At 38.0% G+C, this 23719-nt stretch overlaps 1 pseudogene; it reads left to right on the top strand.

Moving 5' to 3' along the window:
- The window catches only part of LOC122354384, a 67721-nt pseudogene that overhangs the window by 15232 nt on the left and 28770 nt on the right, over nt 1–23719 (top strand).

The following is a 23719-nucleotide window of genomic DNA, read 5'->3' as shown; positions in this document are numbered from 1 at the left end:
AAAAAAAAAAAAAAAAAAGCAATGTGTGCATTTTTTTTATTCCTACTATTGAAACATGAGAAAAAGGCTGTCAGGGGAATTTTGCTAAATAAGGTGACCCAAGCACTCGTGACTAAATACCTTTCTAGTGTAATGTTCTGGGTTTGATGTAGATTATTGATAGCATTTGTCATTTGTACAACACACACACACACACACACACACACACAAACCTTTGTATAATCATGTTTGTATGTATGTATATAACTTTACACTAAATACACAATGTGTATATATAAAATGTAAAAAAAAAAAATACAAATAAATAAATAAATAAAATATATATATATATATATATATATATATATATATATATATATATATATATATATATGCATTTTTTTTTTTATTCTTGAGTCAGTAAGACTAGTTTCTCCTAACTGATATTTTCATATTTTCATTCAGTAAACACATGAATAATTTTACGAAATGTCTGTATTTTTTGAGTTGAAAACTAGAAAATGATAATTTCCACCAAAATATTAGGCTGTACAGCTGGTTTCAACATTGATATTTTTTCAGTATTGATATTTTTCTTGAGGGGTAAATAAGCATGTTAGAAAGATTTCTGAAGGATACTTAAGACTACAGTTGTATATTTATTTAGAAATAAAATTCTATAATACAATGGCCCTACATAGATGCATACATACATATACACATACATGCACGCACGCACGCGCACACACACATGAGTATTACAACAAGGTTGCAGTCACCTGCTGCGAATCTGATGGATATTTCACATGATTGCTGTTTTTGATGATGATTGGGAGGTTGTGTCCTCGGAGCGCATCATGAGTCTGATCCCTCATACACACTCACACACGTGTTCACGGCACATGTGTTCACTGACCATCCATGCTCATAACATACGACACCTCTCCCTCTGTGTGTCTCTCTTCATCTTTATATTACATAAGAGAATGTGTCTCCCGTCACAGAGTGTAAGTCTGTGTGTGTGTGTGTGATGTAAGAGGGATGGGGAGGATAATATGGCTTTAGGTTGACAATGCGTCTGTGCTGCTGAGCAGAGAAGCTTATGTAATGTGGATGTGGGGTGTGTGTGTGTGTGTGTGTGAGTGATGATGGGTGTGTGTGTGTGAGTGTCTCCTCTACCTGGACTGTGCTTAGACCCTCTCTCAACCATAAGTGGAGGTCTTTTTTTCTTTCCTTTCTTTTCTCTCTCTCCTTTCTTCCATATCTTTTTATTTGGTAGCAATTTAGTATAGGGACCAATTCTCACTATCGCTAAACATGCCAAAATAGCATATTCGCTTTTTATTATCACTTATTTATTACTGACATATTACGTTCCTAATCCTACCCGATGCCTAAACTTAACAGCTACCCTCCTAATTATTAATAAACAGCAAATTAGGAGTGTATTGAGGAGAAAGTCACAGTTAATTGTTTGTTAATGGCGAGAATGGGAACACTTTTATACGTTTTTCTGTCTTAGTCTGTCATAATCTTTCTTTTTTCTCTGTCCTTGTTAAATTCATTGTTTGCCTGTTTTCATTGTCACTACCGGTAATGTTTTCCTCTCTTTGTTTTCTCTCTCTGTCTCTCTCTGTCTGTCTCTCTCTCTCTCTCTCTCTCTCTCTCTCTCTCTCTCTCTCTCTCTCTCTCTCTGTCTCTCTCTGTCTCTGTCTCTCTCTCTCTCTCTCTCTCTCTCTCTCTCTCTGTCTCTCTCTCTCTCTCACTCTCTCTCTCTCTCTCTCTCTCTCTCTCTCTCTCTCTCTCTCTCTCTCTCTGTCTCTCTCTCTCTCTCTCTCTCTCTGTCTCTCTCTCTCTCTCTCTCTCTCTCTCTCTCTCTGTCTCTCTCTCTCTCTCTCTCTCTCTCTCTCTCTCTCTCTCTCTCTCTCTCTCTCTCTCTGTCTCTCTCTCTCTCTCTCTCTCTCTCTCTCTCTCTCTCTCTCTCTCTCTCTCTCTCTCTCTCTCTCTCTCTCTCTCTCTCTCTCTCTCTCTCTCTCTCTGTCTCTCTCTCTCTCTCTCTCTCTCTCTCTCTCTCTCTCTCTCTCTCTCTCTCTCTCTCTCTCTCTCTCTCTCTCTCTCTCTCTCTCTCTCTCTCTCTCTGTCTCTGTCTCTCTCTGTCTCTCTCTCTCTCTCTGTCTCTCTCTCTCTCTCTCTGTCAGTGGACTGAGTCCGTTCCAGTAGTCAGTGTGTGTCAGTTGGGGTCTGTTGTCCTCATGTGTCCTGTTATCTCTGGCTCCTCCTCTGCACGTCTCCTGTCGTCCATCAGGGGAGCTGTGGACACATCTGTCCCTGCCTCGCCGCTGTCCCAGTTTCTCGCCTTCATTCTGCACGATTCCTGGACTCCTGCCAGCTCGGAACCAGAGGTTACATAAGACCTGCCCTTCTTTTTTTCCTCGTTTTTTTCCTGGAATCCAGGCTCTTTACTGATGTGTGACCTTCTGCAATAATTGGCAATAAAAGTGCCACGGGCTCTTTACCAAAAGACACTGGCGGCGGCGAAGACCCTCCGGTGGGCACACACCGTCCTAAACCCTTTTGTGAAAGCAACGGTCTTATTAGACCGAAATGCGTAAATGAGGTCACAGAGTGAGTTTCCTTCGGTCTTTTGGCCAGAGCTTTACGACAGGCACGCATTTATGTTATTGAGCTCATCAAGTTAGGAAGTGTGCTTGCAAACCCAACTGTGCTTTTTTCGACAGCGACAGTGACTGAAACGAACCCTCGAAGCTTCTCGCCATTGGCATGCACCGTAAAAGAATATAGCCGCGATATCAGTGAATGCTCGAGGTGTTTCGTCCCCACACTCAAAAAACTTGTGACACACAAACTTGTGACTTGCACTGGAAGAAAAAGTAGCCGAGAGCTCTTTGAGAAGTCAGCGTTGAATCAAATCGGGTCCATTGCCGGATGGATGCATGGATGTGAAGATGAATGGATGCGCTTTATCGAATTTGTCGTGGGGAAATTCACAAGAAAGTGTTTTTATAGCATGTGATGTAAGTGTGCGTTTATGGTGGCTAGGGAGGGACATTTCACGTTCACACCTTGTGTTTTGCAGCAGCATTATTTTCCAGCTGAAAAATGATGTCGCAGAAAGGGAGATTCCTTACTGGTTGCAGTATTACTCACACAAACATGCGCGTGCGTCACGGCTGTTGCTAATTTAGAACCCCCCTCTTTTTCTTTTGTGTTAGAATGGTTCCAGACAACATGCTCAAATTTTCCTCTTTGCATCCTTTTGAAGCAAACAAACGTTCATGATATCAAATGGCACCGAATGTTAATGCTAACCGAATTTTTTTTTTTTCTTCTGGTACTATACTCACACCACTCATCCTTTTCATTGTCTCTTTCATTGACGTGTCAAAAAAGGAACTGTTTGCGTGCCGTGCATGTCGCCTGCTTTGCTCGTTCCTTTCAGCTCGTGCATGAATTGAACCTTTTGATTTTATGTGTCTTCTCTCGTCTTACTAATGCACCAATAATTGTGGAAATACTTACCTGCTCAAATCCAGATGGATTGAATGTTGTGACAGGACCAAACAAGTTGTACATACCTTTTTGAGTATCACACGCACACAAAATGCTTTTTTCTTTCCACACCCAACTTGGTTAACCTTAAGAGTAATGTTTTTTTTTTTACGTAACTGCTTCAGCTTGAGAATGCATTACATAACCGCTTGAGAATCAATATCAAGCCTTTTATCAATTATAATGTGCACATTTTAGCCCATTGCGGTGACCCTTTTCGATAAGAACCCCACATGTAGGCTGACCTGCCGAGGTCGATCAACCCCACGCTGGCATAGATGAATGTGCATCCTTCCCAATCTGCAGACGCTTAAGTGTAGGAAAGTCTATTCTCCCAGGCTGGTTATTATTTCTGAAGGGTCTGATGCACGCTGCATTAATGAGTTTCTAGTTTGTCAAGGACATTAACACGTTCTAGCAATGCCAGAGACTAATCTGCATTAACTAACTCATGACTTTTTATCTCCATTAGCTTGCACCCCCACCAGAACCAGAGGTCCCAGCAGAGGTGTGTCCAACACATATTCGCCCTCCCTGCCAAGCTTGGGCTGGGATGTGGGAATATGGGTTGTTGCAGTCGGTAGTTGATCGTCTCATGCCATGTCCTTGCCTCATTGCATCGCATTGCATTGCAGTAGCCTCTTTGTCTCCGCTTTGAGTCATCTCTGCCCATGCAAATGGGAAAACAAAGCACCACGCTGGCACACACCACACTTAGATCTTTCCTGTTAGATCTGTTTACCCCCTTGGTGTGGAAACATCACAATAAGCTGACCTCTTTTTGGTCTTGCTGATCATTGATTGGGATCCGGACGTCAAAACCCATTCATTTTCTCCATCGAGAAGTTAAGAAATGACTTTTCAAAAACGGCATGCCGTGTGAGATATATACTTCTGTAGAAGTCGGGATTTGCATGATCTCAGCTTTTCAGCTTTATTTTTAAATCGTGTTTGCCGACCAGATGCAACCAGATTCGGTTCTAAAGATGGATTCTCCAATTAAAGTTGCTGTTATTATGGCAACGAAATCCATGCTCAAAGAATTCAACAAATTAACCTTCCACTCCCATGAAACACTGCAAAAAATTGACAACTTGGATATTTGTTTTTGAATATTTTGCCATAAATATTGGTATGCTGAATTCAGTAATAATAATTACAATTATTATAATTATTGTTAGCATTATGTAGTTGTTGTTGTTGTTATTATATGACATAATGTCTAATCATGAATGTCTTTGTGAATAGTTTTACATTATATTGTCATGTCTGTCATTCGATGTGCTTCATGGGATGTGGTTAATGGAATAGTTTACCCTAAAATGAAAATGTATTCATCATTTACTCACCCTCATGTCATTCCAGACCTGTAGTTTCTTTCTTATGTCTTCCTACAAAAGACACTGACTTCCATAGAAGGAACGAAATACTGTGGATGTCAATGGGTACCAAATCACGCTTTTGATTACCAGCATACTTGAAAATATAATCTTTTCTGTTCGACATGAGAAAGAAACTTTTACAGGTTTGGAACGACATGTGTAAATGATGACAGTATTGTACTTTTTGGAGGAACTATCCATTTAATTCCGTTATAAAAGGCACAGCCTCGTACTTTCTTGAATATTTTTGAAACAAATATGAATCCAAAATGAAAATAAAAATGATCTTATATGCATCCAAAATCAATAAAAGTTGCTGTTGCAACAAGAACAGCTAATGATATTTATATTTTTGTCTTTTCTCTGAAGCATTTGTGCTTAATTTTTTCAGCTAGTTGGATTCGTTTGACTTTTATTTTATTTTTTGAAATGCCTGTGGAGAAACTGAATGTGAAAGAAAGCATCTGAAACCAAGGCTGCAGAAATGTTTTTATGCCTTTAGCTGTTGTACATTTTGCATGTACTGTATACATACTGTATATCCGTGTTTTACGACAGACAGGTAGAAGAAAGGACGAAAAGCAAACCTGCTTTTCCAAGGCAGCTGAGGGCATGGGCTGCAGTGTGTGTCAATAGTAGAGAGTATCCATTACATAATCTGGATAAAAGTTTTCTCTCTCTCTGTCTCTCTCTCTCTCTGTCTCTCTCTCTCTCTCTCTCTCTCTCTCTCTCTCTCTCTCTCTCTCTCTCTCTCTCTCATTCCTCTCACTCGTGCTTATGTTTCTAGCATTGGCGCCCTGTGCGGTGCTTATGTAATTAACATGGTTTCATTCTCGTTCTTGCCGGTGTAGAAGCACAACTACGGTCCAACATAAAACAGATGGCCTGTAGAATAGGCTAGCGAAGTTTGAAGCTGCCAAACAAGAGAGTTTGTATTCGTTAAAGGGCAGGGTATTCAAAAACAACTATTATGAAATGTATTATTTATTAGTTTTCCTGTTTTAGCCCCTTTCCTGCTTCCTTTTAGGGATTATTTTAGGATAAACTGAAGCTCATGCTCCTCTGCTCTGCATGGTGTTCCTCAGCGCTTGTCTGTTCCCAAACACACACAACACACACACACACACACACACACCCACCAAGCCTCTCATTTAACTGCATGATGTAATCTGCCCCAGTTTTTTTGTGCATGTTTATATAATGACTAATGTTCTCAGTCTTGACCCCTTTCTTTTTTTTATGCTTCTCATTTTTCTTCCCTCCTTTTTGCTTTCTGCTAACTCACGTCACTCAGGAGTTTGATCCAAACCAGCCCCAGAAGCAACTGGAGGATCAGAGAAGGGTAGGTAAAGAAACGAGGCATGGGGCGCACACCCTGGCCGCCGCTTGTGCCGCCCGCTCACATGCTCGCCCTCTTAACACCCTCTTGTCTGGTCCAAATGGGTGGAGGTTTCACTGGATGACTGTGTGCTCTTTAGGTTTGAAGGAGGCGATTGATCCGTTTATAGGCGATTAACATCTTGATATTGTGATTGTGTGTGTGGTTCCACGGACTCGGGTTCGGGGTGTTTTGACTGAGCAGTTGGGTTTGTTTTTAACTGTGTAATCACTGAATTAGGATTAGCCTTAATTGGTGTGGTGTCTTGTATCCCAGGCCTCTGGTATTATGAGGTCAGACGCAACCAAGGAAAGGGATCTAATGTTATCAGATTCTGTCTTCCTTTCTGACCTCATTCTGACTGAACTAATCAAATGTTACAGGACAAGGTAGGGATCGGTCTCGAGGAGGAGTTGAGTGGCATCCCACAAAGGCAATTAATTCACTAACGCTTTCCTTGATGTCCGTTTATGTAACACATTATTGAGAATTTCAGTATTATATATTACGTAATACACCTTTAGATAGTTATAACACTGCATAACCTATACGCAATTACACCTTTGCTAAGTGACCACTTAAAGTTCGTTACGATATAGGCTTTTTAAAGGTGTAGCAAGCATTATTATGTAGCAGTATAAGACATTGCAATGCATATGAAGCAGTTTAGCATTACAAATACCTCTTGTATGCCAAATGATCAAAGCTAATTTGATTTCTCATGCCATGACCCTGGAAAAGATGCAAAATAACATCTAAAATCTCTATTAACCAATCAGCAACCATATTCACGTCACACATTATATTTATTTTTTTTCAAATCAAACCATTTGACGTTTTCATGGTGGCACACTAATGTTCGGCGTTGATGTATGTCATAATGCCCCTTTTATGACTCCACCCCCTTCCCTGTTGTCAGGGTGAAGCTTTGAGGCAAGTCCTGGTGAACCGTTACTATGGCAACTTCAAGCCGGGAGGCAGGCGAGACAGTTTGACCAATTTCAGCAACGGGCCGCTCACCCCCAGCGGGCAGACCAAGACTCCTACAGGTTTGTGCACCACCTTAAGTTTCTTATAATAGATGCAAGCTGACCTTTTCAAACATAGACACCAAGTTCTTTTTGTAATACCCCGCTGCTAAAGATGACTCCTTCCCCGACCGCTTTCTTCTCTATGCTATGTGTCCTATATATTCAGAACCATCGCTGTTGCCAGGCGACAAGAATATGGCACCCGCACTTCCTGTGTGAATAGCCTCCAGATACACCTGCTTAAGAAAGTCTAGCGAGTGTGTTAAAGCAGAAACAGACTGCATGATGAAAGGAAAACTAGGTTTTAGTCGCAATGACTTTTATTGACTGCCAGTCAATAAAACTTCATGTAAAACTGGTGCAACATCTCATCAGAAAGCACCGATTACAGTTGGTCATGAATCGGTGTGATTTTTATTGTATCATTCAAATTTATCAAAAATAAAAAATGGACTTGTATTCGGCCAAAATCGAATCGTTTTAATTGATTGTTTAGTTCTGTAATTAATTAAGTGTATTTTCAGTGAATGTGTGTAAAGCACATTATAATTATCAAAATATAATATCAAAATATTGTTATTTGATTCACGTCACGTAAATGCATTGAGCCGCTTAAGCCAATACTCAAGTGTTTTATTGTTTATAAAAGAAATGTCTCGTGCTCACAATAGCAAAAAGATATATGTTACAATAATACTATATAAAATATTTATGAATTGATATTCATAATCATAATGATATTCTCATTTTTATATGCTGATTTGGTCATCGGTTATGTTGAATATTTAATTCGTTACAATCACTATCGATTTTTTTTGATGAAGGGATGCTAAGAAGAACAGAATTTATTTGCAATAGAAAGCTTTTGTAGCATCAGAAATGTCTTCACTGTCACTTTTCATCGATTCAGTGCGTCCTCGCTAAAGGAAAGAATTAGTTTCTTTAAAAAAAAGCAAAAACAAAACTCTCTCTCTTGAAACTTTTGAACTGTGGTATGCATGTAATATTCCCAGGAGGTGGTGGAGCTTCAGTGGGCAGTCGAGGGGAGATTAGCCTGGCTGAAGTGCAGTGTCATCTGGACAGAGAAGGTGCGTCTGACCTGGTCATTGACCTCATCATGAACGCCACGAGTGACCGAATCTTCCAGGAAAGCATCCTGCTGGCCATCGCTCTGCTGGAGGGAGGAAACCCTGTCATACAGGTGAGATCGGCTCTCGCTTCTCACTTTCGTTTTTTGTTTTTGATCTAAACCTCTATTCTGCTTTGAATCCTCTCATGTCACGTGCAAACCTGCAGTGAATTCATACTGTCGTAAACAATGATGGCGGCGCGGAGACTGTGTGGCACAGCTGATCCAGGGCAGTTGTGGTGAGAGCAAAGGTGTAAACGACAGAGCTGGTTGCCACGTGAACTAAAGCATGTCCAGACTCTTGTGTGTGAAATGCTGTTTCGATGCAAGGCGGGGGTTTTGCATATCTCATCTCAGTGTAGGAAAGCCGTGTCCTTTCCTTTGAAATGCAGGGCATCCTCCCTTGGTGCAAAACAGGAAGAGGGAAGGAGAGCATGCATTGAATCGAGATAAGACAACACTAATATGGCCGCTGCAGGACAGATAGCTCGGGTCACTAAGGAGTCAGTGGGTAAATTGAAGAAAACGTGAGAGAAAAGAAAGATGAACTAAAGGAATGCAGGGAGGCTGAGCCTGTTTTTAAGAATAGCAACTTTCTACTTGATTGATATATTTATTGCCTGTTAAACTACAAATAATATTCTAAATTTGATCTCTTGGCCTCATTATATCTGTCACATGACATCATGAAGCTACAGGTTAATTTAATAGGTGTCTAAATCCTGCCAGCAATTTTTTTTATTGTTTATTATTTTTTTATTTATTCATTTTATTTTTGTTTTCTGTGAAACCATCTTTATTTTGGAGCGTGGAGTAGGGCTGGGTCATATATACCCATCGATATATTATGTGTGTTTCCATCAACTGTTTTCAAATGGATTAACAGTTTACACTTAGAGCTCGATGATAAATGACAAGCAACGCAGTCTCTTTGATTAGATTTTTTTGTATTGTTTGGGTAAAACTATCTTCATATATTTGGTTGTTTTTTTTTTTTTGCTTTGCACTTTAGACGAAATGCATGTTTATTTGCAATGTTTTATCATAAAAAAAACGCATTTGCAGAGTTACTTTTATATAGAGATATTTTATAAAAGACTTTAGATGCAAAATCCATCCAAAGTCAATCTATTACATTTTATTTATTTTGTATATTTAATGTATACAATAAAAAATAAAAAATATATATATATATATATATATATATATACATATATATTTAACATATATTTATAGTATTTTATTTATAATTCTGTTTTAATTATAGTTAAAGTTTTTGTATAGTTTTTATTTTATTTTATGATGATGCTTTTTTGTGTATATAGTTTTTGTATTTTTTTAATATTAAACCTAAAACAAAAAATAGGTTTATTTACTACATTCAGTTAACATTTATTTCAAGTTTAAAAACATTTATTTATTATTATCTATTTCATTTTAGTTTGTTGTGTTTTTCTTTAGCTTTTAAAAATGGTGTGCTGCTCATTTTGGCAAAAAGTAGCATATTTTGTAGTATATCTGTATATTTTATGCGTATTTTATGCATTTTATGCGCTGTATACCGCAGCGTTAATAGTAGTCTGATAGCAGTATGTTAATCAGTGACATTAGGCGAAGTGCGCGCTCGGATCGTCAACTGGAGGCGGTCCAGTTCAGAGCAGAGCCACGCGTCACCGTCTGCAGTCTCACAGCCAGGGTTCTGCAGGTGCAGTGCGGTTGCTATGGCAACCTGGCAAAAGGCTAGCCTCGATGCGTGCAGACAGGAAGGGCGATGCGCGGCGGCGGAGGCAGTCAATGTCAAAGAAGGGATGTTTGCTTCGACTGTAGAGCGATTCGGTGTCCCCAGCCTGGCAGGTCTGGTTTCTGTGCTCATGCATGTGTTTTGCGTGGGTGCTCTTGTAAATAGGCGCGTTGCATAATCAGCCCTGTTATTAGCATAGGCATTCTACTTGATGATACTCCGGCTTCCCAACAGGCACACGCTCACATGACTGCATTACATAAGCCAAGCCCGTGGTGAATAATGTAGAAAACATTCTTGACAGCTCCGCTTCTGTGCTAACTGGGTCACTGTGTGCTTTTGTGATTGAGAGACACAAAAGAGAAAAATGATCGAGAGGGACAGGTAAAGGTGCGCACAAAGAGATTAGTGTCCATAATGACGTGGAATGCCAGTCGTGTTCTCATTATCATGACCGTGTTTATTTCTAAAGGCTCATTCCTTCTAAATCTTACAATATTCTTATGTATAATCTGTTGTGATGAAATACAATGCTATAGATGCTTTGTTTTTTTTTCTTGTTTTTTTTGCATTGAGATATTATATTGATTTATATCTATTGTTTTAATCACATCCAAAATTGTTTTTTGTTTACATAATGCGTTTGTGTACAGTGTATATTTATGTATATATAAATACAAGAAAATACACGCATACACACACACACACACACACACACACACACACATATATATATATATATATATATATATATATATATATATATATATAACATTTACATATTAAATATGTTTGTATATAATATCAAATATAAGAATATGAATATATAGATGTATAATTTCCAAATGTATACTGTATGTGTGTGTATTTCTATATACATAATAATTATGCACAGTACACAGTATACATGTAAACAAAAAGCTTTATTTTGGATGCGATTATTCATTTGGCAGCACTGGTTGTATTAAATTATATTAATGTTTTATTATTTTATTATATTGTCATAATTATATCAATATATACGCATGTCTGTCTGTCTCTGTTTATCTGCCTCTGTTATTCAGCTGTGATGCTGTACAATGCAGTAATATACAGTTTATATTTTTATATATAAATTGTACACAGACAGAAACCCAACTTCGATAGCACTTTCTTCTTCTCCTGCTCCTTCCTATCCTTTTCTTGTTAAAAAAAAAAAAAAAAAAAAAGCCTCGTGTCTCGTTAGGTAAGACAAGACCCCACTCAGAGCACTTATGCACTACTGCCCTTTTGCTGATATTAAGTTGCTTCTATATGCCTACCTCATTTGTACGTCGCTTTGGATAAAGGCGTCTGCTAAATGACTAAATGTAAATGTAAACGTAAACAATGATAATTTACTGTGCATACAATCAGTATAAAGATATTACTACATATATAGCCATATTCTATATACACCTCTGTTGGTTTTACATTACAGTGATCAGAATGATATTTTATACATTATGAAAATAAGAATTGTTTATTTATGTGCATAAATTCAGTTTCTGTGACTGTGTTATTAATTAGTCTCTTTATTTCCTGATAATGTGTTAAAAACCTGTTGCGTCTGTCAGCATCAACCTCAGTGTATTGGGTTAGATTGGTTAAGCATTCTTGCAGCTCTAAAAGGGTTTTGTGGATAACCTGCATGACACATTTGCAGCCGGTTTGCAGAGTCATTTGGGTGTCTTTTGAAGGATGTGAAGAAACCACATGAAAGGAGAGAACTAGAGGGTAGTCTGCACTTTAAACGTGTGTATGTGTGTGTGCGGGGTAACATTCTCTAGTGTTAACAGGGGAATTACTGAGTTTACTCATTGTAAATCAGCTTCTTTTAAGAGGATTTATTCTGTTGTCCTCTGCTAGCTTTCTCAGTAAACGCTCTCAGTTCCTTAACTCCAGACTCCAGTTTCATTCTACAGCATCTATCGCCATAATCATACCCAAAATCTAATGAAATAGATAAGAAGCCTGTTACAGGGCACACACACACACACACACACACACTCACATATACATACATACATACATATATGTGTGTGTGTATATATATATATATATATATATATATATATATATATATATATATATATATATATATATATATATATATATATATATATATAATATGTGTATATATATTATAAGCAAAATAAATAAAAAGAAGACTAGTTTTTTCATTGATGCTGTAAATGTTTTTTTTTTCCTGGAATATAATATTAAATTATATTTAGTGTTTTTAAATGGTTAATCACAATTAATCGCAACCTAAATCTGTTTTGGTTTACATAAGAGATATATAATATATATATATATATATATATATATATATATATATATATATATATATATATATATATATATATATATATATATATATATATATTATATATATGAAATGAATGGCACAATTAAATATTCATTAAAATATGGAATGGTTCCTCTAATATGGGGAATTCAGTTTTTACTTCTACTTTTTATTTTGAGGTCAAATGTGACCTAGCCACGTTTTCAGAAGAATTAAGATATGAAAGTATGTAGAATTCAAAAGCGTTTTGATTAAAAGCATGAATTTAGAGATCCTTGGAGGTTTGATAGATCATAACTCAAGGGTGTTTAAAGGTTAGTTGAGTCAGTAGGTGTATCATTGTCAGCATGAATTTGACGAAAAGAGTCATGTGATTGGACGACTGTACCGAGTGACCCGGTATAGAAGAAGTGAAACGGGCCAAACAGCGAACCCTGGGTTTGTGGATTTGGTTAGATGTGTTACGCAGATTCAATGAATCCAAAATAAGAAGTAATTCCAAGCACAGATGTCTCGCGATGCAAATTCTTTGCTCACTGTGAGATATTTTGGTATTTCGGTGCCGTTTCTATCAATCTTTGTTTATAAATGTCCAGGCGGGTTGGTATTTAGCTTAATGCTGCTTCCCACAAAAAGTAGAAACGTATCAGCCTCAAAGCTCCCTGTTAGTGGAGTTTTGTGGAGCTGAGTGAATCTGAAACATATCAGAGGATGAATCGCGTTACTTGGCCTTGCATAATATGTCCTGGTTCATGAACAGAGAGGTATTTGTTCGGTCGCTGCACAACAACACAAGCCAATTTCCCTCCACGATTTGTTTGTTTACAGAGGTATTCTGGGGTGGTCGTCAGGATAACACACGCTGTTACCAGGGAAAGGGAAAAAGAGGATGCAAGCTGAGAGAGAGAGGTAATGGACTGAGTAATAGGGAAGCGGATAGATTATGCAAAAAGTTGGGCAGAGCGAGCGAAGCAGGCAGAGAGAGAACGGGGAAGTGTGTTGGTGAACACAAAGAGAAGTGGAACGGGGCAGACCGCATGCTGTCTGGCCTTCCTAACTTCTAGATCTGTGTTGAAATGCGTTTTTTGTATATGTGTGAATATTTGCTCATGGCTTTACCGCATACCTAATATGGACCATCTATAACAATACAGTAAGAACAAGGGACTTTCCCGGACGGGATTGTTGCGCAAGGCTTCTTTTGCATGGACGTGGCACTAAATTTAGTCTCCGTGCCCGAACTGACCTGTGCAGTGAGGTTTGTCTCGCTACATTTAGGCCTCGCTGTTCGTTTCAGCAGTTGAAGTAAAAGGCTGTGATTGTGGAAAGGTTTTGACAAAGAGGACGTGACTCAAGTGCAAATCGTTTTCCGCTCATTTGTTATAATGATATGTTGGTAATGTTGTGACGGGTGAGTTGATAGGCCGTCAAAAAGATACTGTCAGTATATATAAGATATTGTGTTTGTTCAGTGTGATTTACGCATTTATGTGCGCTATAGTTTGAACGGTCAAACGGTTGAGGTCAGTAATTCTGGTTTTCAAAGAAATGTATGCTTCTGTTTAGAAATAGAAATGTATTCAATTGGATAAAATGGACCGTAAAAATGTTGACGTTGTTAAAGCTAATTCTTTAAATAATCTTGAAAAATACACAAAAAATATTAGGCAGTGTGATTTAAAATGATGAAAATTCAACTTTTCTGTCACATGAATAAATGACATGTTAAAATATATTGAAATAAAAAAGTTATTTTTAAATCGCAATTAATTATTTGCAATATTACTGTATTTTTGGTCCATTTATCATATAAATTAAGCTCTTGTGGGTAAAATAGACTTATTTCAAAAGTAATAAATAAATACATTTTAATAAATACGTTTTGCTGGTAGTATTACACTAAACCAAATAAACCAAAACACAATTTTTTTATTTTCTTTTTAACAAATCTTTTTTAGACATATTTGTTTAAGGAAGCCTTCACACATCTTCACACATTTTCAGGAAGTTTTTACTGTTGTCTATAAAATTTAGTTTTATTTTATTATTTCTTTTAACACAAAAAAAACACATCTCAAGGCATATTTTTGTTTTGATCCAGCAAATTTGTTTTAATTTTATTTAATATGGGTTTATTTTAAAAGCTGAATTGGTCATCGCTTTTTCTAAACCACCCACCAGAGTCATCTGAAAGTCGCAGGTTGCCATTGAAAAATGGTGAGGTTACAGGATACATGAGATCCAATTTCACACACTAGAAGCAGCCCGCAATGAACTGAGTAGACGTAATTAGGCAGGGTGGAAATTACCGTTCTAAATCAGAATCCGTTGATGCTCTGCTCAAATGCAGGCCCGTATTTCGTAAAGGCTCCAGGCCAGACAGAAGTCGGAAGGGCAGACGGGACTTCATCTGCGGTGAGTAATGCTCAAGTAGGAGTGGGAGGGATCGAGAGACAGCCTGAGTACAGTGCTGAAGCAGAGTGTGTGAGAACAGCCGAGTTCTGGATGACCCGTGACGGAAGTGTCGCCCACTCGCTCTACAGCAAGTGGGCAGCAAGCCTGAGACTCTGGAGCAGCTAATCGCACAAAGACACACACACACACACACACACCCCTCCTGCTCTGTGATGTCAGAGTATGCATTCCTATGTGACAGAATGATGTGAAATACTCACATTAAATATATATATACCCACAGAGTGTGTGTGTGTGTGTGTATATTAGGGGTGGCACGATACACAGATGTTATTCGATGTAAGGCTTCATGCACCAAACCAATATGTCTCTACCATGGCGGTTTGGTATTAATGCATGTGTCATGCCAGGCATATATATATATATATATATATATATATATATATATATATATATATATATATATATACATACACTGAAAAAGAGGCGTAATTTTCATATTTGGGTAAATTAAGCATGCTGGATCTTAGTCTCTTTTAAAAAGAGAAAGTGACACATTCATTTGAATGCAGCAGATGAGCCGTGTTATTTCCAGCTGGCCTGCACACACGTATGGCTCGGCGATTTCCTCAGAAAAGTATAAATAGCAATGCGTTCCCGGCACCTGGGAGGGGAAAGAAGGGTCTTTATCCTTGAGCCTTAGAAATTGGCCCACAGATTGGGATCCAAAGGTCAGGGCTTTTGTTTCGCCTCTGTTATCAGATGATATATATTTTTTTTTTTATTGCAGTTGTCATTATCTGCTCAGCTTCTGACTCATGGCTCCATCTAAACCTCATCGATTAGCGTTTAAAAGAGAGGAGATGCAGAAGAATGACGATATCCCTCTTTTGAAGTCAAAACCTCAGCTCTCGCTTTAATCGGGCCTGTTATGTAACATAAGAAAAATGGCGTCAGGTGTAACGGGACAAACTCAAACGGGAGGACTCCTCCCGAGGTTTCAGGTCGCACCCTGCACCTGTCGCCTGCCGCATAAGTGCACGCACCCCCGGTTAAACATTAGCTTGTGACCTACATAAACACCCCAGTGTGTGTGTGTGTGTGTGTGTGTGAGGAGGAAGTGTGTGTCTGTGTTTGATAATTCTGTGACCTGTAAATATTTACACTCTTTTTCAGACTTTGTCACGGTGGCAGTTCGTCCTTGGAGATGTTCTGTGCACTTGAAGCTAGTCGTGTGCATAGCTCTGTTTTTGCTCACGGCTCTCTTGGTTACCGTAAACTCCAAACAGCCTCGCGCAAGACACGCAGCAGACGCACACGAGTGTAATGAAGCACAACAGGTGTGAGTTCTATTACTCAACAGGCATGTGAGAGTGCGTCTAAAGCTGACCTCGGCCGTATTTACATCCAGCTTTTTAAATACCTTTAAAGCCTAGCCTAGCATAGTCAGAAAAAATAGTGTGTGTAGTATATATATATATATATATATATATATATATATATATATATATATATATATATATATATATATATATAATGTATATTATAATTATCTATATATATATAAAATATAACGATATTTCAGTACTAAATGTATATGAAATTATTCTTTCATTTACTTCACAAAGCCTCAGGTAAGATATTTGCAGCTAAACCTGTGGCGAGTTCTTTTATTATTACATTAAAAGGACATTTGGTTGCTTACAAAAAGTACAAACTATTAATCATACGACAGAAGGCATGAAGTCGATCGTTTCCATCAGAGGCCTTAGAAATCTGCTTATCAAGTGGGGTTAACCCCCACCCGTCTCTTATTATTATGGTCTGCCCCATGCGGCATCTTAGCTCTCTAATGGATTTAGTAAGTGCGCTCAAAGTCCTTAAGTTGACGCTTGTATCAGCGTGTCGTATTGCAGACTTTCCTTCAGCTGCTTTTGAAGTGTGAAGGACATCTCCCCGCATCCCCAGCCGCCGCCGTGCGAGCCGTTCCCGTGGTTACGAGGCCGGGTGGGCACGACGGCACTGATTGAGCTCGCGCTTATAAATAGATGATCTTACATAACATCCTCTTGTTGATGCCAAGAGCTCAGATAGACGAGAAGGGGATGGAGGAGGGAGGGAGGAGGCGGTTGCTGCTTGACCTTTTGCTTCATGCGCTGATGCTGCTATTAGCCCGTTCACCTGCCCATGCAGAGTCTACTTCCTGTCGGGTCGCGGCTGGTCGCCTTGCACGGATAGACTGGTTGCAGTAAAATGAGCTGATAGACTTTAGTGAAGATACGATGGGATCAAGGCAGTAGATGGGCTTTGATGATGATAATAACAGGCAATTTGGCCTCAACTTTTATTTCTGTGATGCAAAGCTGAATTGTCAGCATCATAACTCGGCGTCACACGATCCTATTCTAATACGGTGATTTGCTGGTAGACATCTTTTGTAACATTGACTGAGTTAGTGTAGGGTTTGTCCTGAAGTCCTCCACTCATGATATAGCCGCTTGTTCATTGTTCATGCGTGTCTGTAAGCTGATTGCATACAGCTTGTTCTATACTGGAAACTCTTGCATCAGTTCCAGCTGTGTCAATAATATGATTCACACCACAGTACTAGGGATAGAAATGAGGATTAAAAGTCTTGAATATTCAGAAGTCACAGTATATTCAGTATTTATGAGGTGCCAAAAGGAAATAATAATATAAAAATATTGGAATAAATAGAAGTAAATCTGAATATGTATATAATATATATAATATATAATTTGTATTATTATTACTTATGTATTTTTATACATTTATTTTTAAATATATATTGTTAATTACACATGCATTTGTTTTTGTTGTTTGTGTTTTATATATTTACCTTCTATAGTTATTTGTAACGTTTAATATTTATGTAATTGTAAGACATTTTTTTATTACATTTATATTATCCCTATATTTATATTCATATTTTTTCATTATATTCATACCATTCATTGGATTTATATTCAGTAACATTGTTTAATTTATTTATAATTATATTATTATTAGTTTATTATACATGTATTTGTTTTTATAAAGGTATAAATATTTAAATTACATTTTATTTGTTCTTTATTATTTCATATTTGTTTATATTTATTTCATATTAAAATTCTTAAGTATTCAGAAAAATACAATTTCATATTTAATTGCGTAATTGTTAAAAATTGTTTATTTATTCACTCACTTTTCTTCAATTTCTATTTTCTACACTTTTTAATGTAAATTATTTTATATTATTAAAATAGTAATAGCTAATAATAACAACTTTAGAATGTTAACAATATAGCACACTTTTTTTTTTACATTTTAAAATGACTTAAGCCAAGCTAAAATGCACTCTCACTCAGTTTTAAACAAAATGCTAAGGAGCTCCCTGCTCCGTTTTTATCCACAAAGGGATCCTTGGCCTTGAAATACTTTGCCGACTCCCATCTAAAACACCTGGAAAATGCTACTTTCCCAACCGCTCCACTGTTGCTCTGTTTTCCTGGACGTGCGTCATATGGTAGTCAGGTGTTGACATGTTTACCGCGGCGTCTCATCTGATGTGGCCGTCTTGTTTATAAGAGCAGTCATGAGACTTGCACATTTGAATGCCGTAATGCTATAAACTCCGCTTCTCCTCCGCTCGGGGCTCTTGCATAACCTGTTGATTCGCTCCGCATTTGAATCTCTCGGAACGATTGGCTGCGTGTCAGGACTGCCTTCAATTAACTCGATTGAGGAGCATTTAACAAAGAGGCCGTTCACAGAAAGAGCTTAATTTTTTATTTATTTATTTATTTTTTTTAGACGTTGTCCGATGACGTCCCGAGCTTTACAGGATGCGCTGGAGCAGATGAATCATTTTTAAGCATGTCTCCTTTTGTGCGAGTGTGTGTGTGTGTGTGTCGCTGTGGGTGTGTTGCGTTTCTCGCTCGCTCGCTGTTGTTTGAAAGAGGCCTGAATGACTGAGTTCACTGTTAACCTGGAAAGAAGGCTGGTTATGTAACGAGCTTTCAAAACTGCCCCAGAATCCGGCTGATAGCTCCTCGCCCTCCCTCCTTGTGTCGCGCATCACACACTCGCTCCGTGCCTGTTTGGCTCCAGAAAAGTAGGGCAGGATTTTCCTCTCCGCTCTCTTTTTTTTTTTTTTTTTCCCCGTCGTCCTGTGCGAGCGTGCATGAGCAGCCCTCCACCGCTCAGCTGATTACTGACTTATGTAAGGAAAAAAAAAAAAAAAACGAGTGAAAGTAGGACAGGATATACCAGACCGAAAACTACATAACCAGAGGGACGCTTTTATTCATAGAAGGAACTGAAAGTTTTCCTTTAGGATTTAGTTTGGGATGTTGCGTTCCTAGAACGCGGTTTATTATCAGTACCTCGTTTTGAACTCAAACTCAAATTTGAAGCAAATGAAAGCAGTTTTTAGGCTTTTCTTGGGAAAGCAAGCGCTCTGTGTGAATCGTGTGCTTGTTTGTGTGAATGTGTGGACTGTGCCAGGCTTGTAGCGCTCGGGACGGTGTTGGAGACAGATGGTGTAAAATCAGGTGAGCTGAGGGAGGCACTCCAGGTTATTTCCGTGGTAATTGCTCTCTCTCTCTGTGTGTGTGTGTGTGTGTGTGTGTGCATGCGTGCGCGTCGGGCCGCTCGGAGAGGGTTATGTAACCGCAGTGGTGTGAGTCTGGCTGGCAGTAAACAGGGTGGAGGGGAGGGAGGGACGTGAGAACTCTGCTGAGGAGCATGGCTGCTGGTTTAACTCCTCGTGTGCTGGGACAGGAGTGGCACACGCTCATCTGAAGGTTTAACTGGATTATTTGAGATACGAGACTATCTGGAAGTGTACCAGATAAATGTAAATTATAAAACTGTTTAAATATGCAATTGTGCGTGATAAAAACATGTTACATATAAACATTGTTTTAGGTCTAAAAATATAAATCAAATAAAATAATAAAAAAATTGTTGTTATATATGAAACTGTTTTATTTGCGTGTCTGTGTATATTTTTGTGCATATGTGTCTGTATGATTTTTATGTAAAGTTTTAAGTTGTATCTGTGAACGATAAATATGAATGATACGTTTCTGTGTACGCAAATGTATAAATTATGAATTATTAATATTAATTGCTATTATTAAGCTAAGTAGATTAAAACTATATACATAAAATAGACTATTTACGTATGTGCATATAATTTTGTTTTTAACATATTTAGTTATTATTTTATTTAACTTTTTCCATAAAATTTGTGTTTTTTGTGTGTTTCCATATGTATGTATTTAATATATTGTTAATGTATTTATTGTTAATGTCGCAATACAGGACACATTCCAATTTTACTTGTCAACTGCCTTTTTATATATATATATATATATATATATATATATTTATATATATGTATACATGCTACTTGTTTTAGTAAATTAACTTTTAAATGATTTTTAATTAAGTTATGAAAATATTAGTATTACTTTTACTTGGATTTGTATGATTTGTGTTTGGATGATGCAATACCAAACACTGAACTATTAAAATCAGTTATGATTTGGCTTCCATTTAGCTTTTTTGGAGGTGAGAGATAGAGATCGTGAAAAGCAAAATTATGACTCTTATTGTTGTAAAAGGATACGGTCTCTTCCAGTCCTCTCTTATCTATTCATTTACAGTATGCTGACTTTTGTTTTTTCCTCGTTGTCCTCCCAATCTCTCCAGCGGTCGTTTTTCTGCCGTCTGACAGGCGACAGTAAGTCAGAGAAGTTCTTCAAAGTGTTTTACGAGCGGATGAAGCTGGCCCAGCAAGAGATCAAGGCAACTGTGACGGTGAACACCAGCGATCTGGGCAGCAAGCGCAAAGACGAGGACACAAACGACAAGGACAACCAGACGCGCAAGAAAGGTCAGGGCTCAGCGCGCCGCCGCCATAAACTAAACCACTGCATGCGACTATACCACAGTTATACCCTGTAGCCCAAAAGCATAAACAAATACGACCCATTTTTCAGTCAAGGAGGTTGCTGTCGTGACCGAGGAAGTGCGAGAGCAGCTTCTTGAAGCTTCTACGGCCACAAAGAAGGCCTTCACGGCTTACCGGAGGGAGGCGGACGCCGACGAGCATCAGAATGTGTCGGAGGGGCAGAGCAGCACAGGAGAGAAGAACCAGGATGACAACGAGATGAGCGTCATCATAACCATCATGCAGCCAATCCTGCGCCTCCTGCAGCTGCTTTGTGAAAACCACAACCGTGAACTGCAGGTTAGCCACTGTACTCCAATGTTCTGAGATGGTTGAAAAAACTAAATAGATCCTATTCATTCAAACCAACATGAAATGTTATTTGCTCAGTTTCCCAACGTGCCGTAATTCTCAGGGAAAAGGGATATTTGGGGGAAAATGTAGGAAAGTTTGTTTCAGACGATTACATTGGTAAAATGGATGCCAGGGATAAAGGTTTAGCAAAAACTTTGTTAGCTGAAAAGGCTAAAAATATTAAAAGGTGGTGAAGGCAAATTTTCTTTTCTTTTCAGACTAGCCATGTTTATTTAAAAACGTAAATGGAGTTTTTTTTTAATAAGCTAAATGTACAAAATAATATGTTTTGGTAGCTTCTGAAGGAAAATTTTAGGCTAGTTTCGAAATAGTTAGCCGATCGTCCAGAATAAGTTCCTTCTTTGCTTATTGTTTGTGTCTTGAGCTTTACACATTACATCACCCTGAAGATGCTTACAGAAATGCAAAACAAATATATAAAGAAACCAAAATAGTTTCTATAATTTATTCAACACTGAAATCTGTAGTAAAGTGCTCCTGACACTTACAGTTAACTTATCATTAACAGTTTTACCTAATGTTTTTTAACCTCATGCTGCAGGTGGTTACATCATAAACACTTGTTATCTTTTACCCTTTCGGATCTGATGTTTTCACAGAAAATACACATGAAAGAAATTTGAAATACCTGTTTTTGTTCCAAAGTATCATGACTCCCGATTGAATCTAAATCCTATTCCATACCATACTAAGAGTTACATATTGACTCTGTCTGAGCTTCCTCTAGCTCTAATATGACTTATAAAAACAAAAGCATGTCCCTCATATCCTGTTTTTCTCACTTGTTCCCTAGAACTTCCTTCGCTGTCAGAACAACAAAAACAACTACAACCTGGTGTGTGAGACGCTGCAGTTTTTGGATTGCATATGTGGCAGCACTACAGGAGGTCTGGGGCTGCTGGGGCTTTATATTAACGAGAAGAACGTCGCTCTCATAAACCAGACTGTGGAGAGCCTGACGGAGTACTGCCAGGGGCCTTGCCATGAAAACCAGGTAGACCCAACACGTCCGCACACACTTCCTCATCCAGGAATTAAAGGGATAGTTCTCCCAGAAATGAAAAAGCGATGTTTATCTGCTTACCCCCGGGGCATCCAAGATGTAGGTGATTTGCTTCTTCAGTAGAACACTGAGATTCTGAACTCAAACCGTTGCAGTCTGTCAGCCATATAATGGAAGTCAATGGCAACCAAACGTTACGAAGCTCTGAGAGTAAAAAAAAAAACACAAACGAAACCAAATTAACCCCTTTGGTCCGTGATGATACATTGAGTTTTTAAGACACGAAACGATCTGTCTGTGCAGAAAATGTATTTATGTAACTTTTTACCTCTTATACACCGCAATCTCAGAATCTCCTCAGCTCATTCACAACTATCCCTTTAAATTAATTTACTCGTATTTACACTCACAATATAAGCATCATGATATTATTTTATGAGCAAATGATTCTGAAGAGTAGTGACTATTGCTGCTCGGTTTCTATAATCTGCTCTACTCAAGCTTATGGTGCTTTTGGGAAATGCAGCTCTTAACAGCCTGATTTGAGAAATAATCATTAAGGCAGGCTTGATTAATCCATTGAATATTTTATGAATTGGATTTCTGAGTCAATTTTTGTCTCTTGAACTCAGAACAGAGGAGGGTAAATGATGCCTGAATTATCTTTTTTTTTTTTTTTTTTTTTTTTGTGAACAATTGCGTTAAGATTATGCAGCCTTAGAATACCCAGTATTATCTACTCGGAGTGAGTGCTAGGCATTATGAAACTTTTTTTTTAACTTCATAGGACTTTCATAATGGGACTGATTATCATCATTGTCCTACTTTTCTAAGAGGAAATGTAATGTACTTGTAGGACGACAATGTGCTTTTGTCCTGTAATGATTAGATGATTAGTCTCCCGCTGAAGCACTCTGTTTCAGGTCTGTAATTGCTTAATTGCTGGTTGATTTTCATATTAAACATTTGGGAATGTGTTTTTTTTTATTATTATTATTATTCAGATCATTTAGCCTTTAAAGGAACACTTTTTACTCCACTAGAGTTAAACATTTGGGTTTTACAGTTTTTGAATCCATTCATCCGATCTCGGATCTGTGAGACAGATTTAACTGCAGCTTAGCATAGATCATTGAATCTGATTGGACCAGTAGCATCTCGCTCAAAAAACGACCAAATAGTTTAGATGTTTTTCCTATTTAAAACTTGACTGTAGTTGCATGGTCTACTAAGACCGACAGGAAATGAAAAGTCTACACAGCGCCTCAAAATGCAGGGGTCTATTTTTAGGTACGGCATAATATCATTGTGCCTGCTGCAGGCATGGTACGGCAGCAAACTTCCTGCATTGTTATGCCAGAATGAGATTATAGTTCCTGGCCATATAGTACTTGGTACACAATGTAACTACAGCAGAGTAAAATT

This window comes from Puntigrus tetrazona, chromosome 11 (genome assembly GCF_018831695.1).
Source record: "Puntigrus tetrazona isolate hp1 chromosome 11, ASM1883169v1, whole genome shotgun sequence".
Classification (NCBI taxonomy): Eukaryota; Metazoa; Chordata; class Actinopteri; order Cypriniformes; family Cyprinidae; genus Puntigrus; species Puntigrus tetrazona.
The sequence above is the reverse complement of the archived record's forward strand: the minus strand, read 5'-3'. Positions and strand labels throughout refer to the sequence as shown.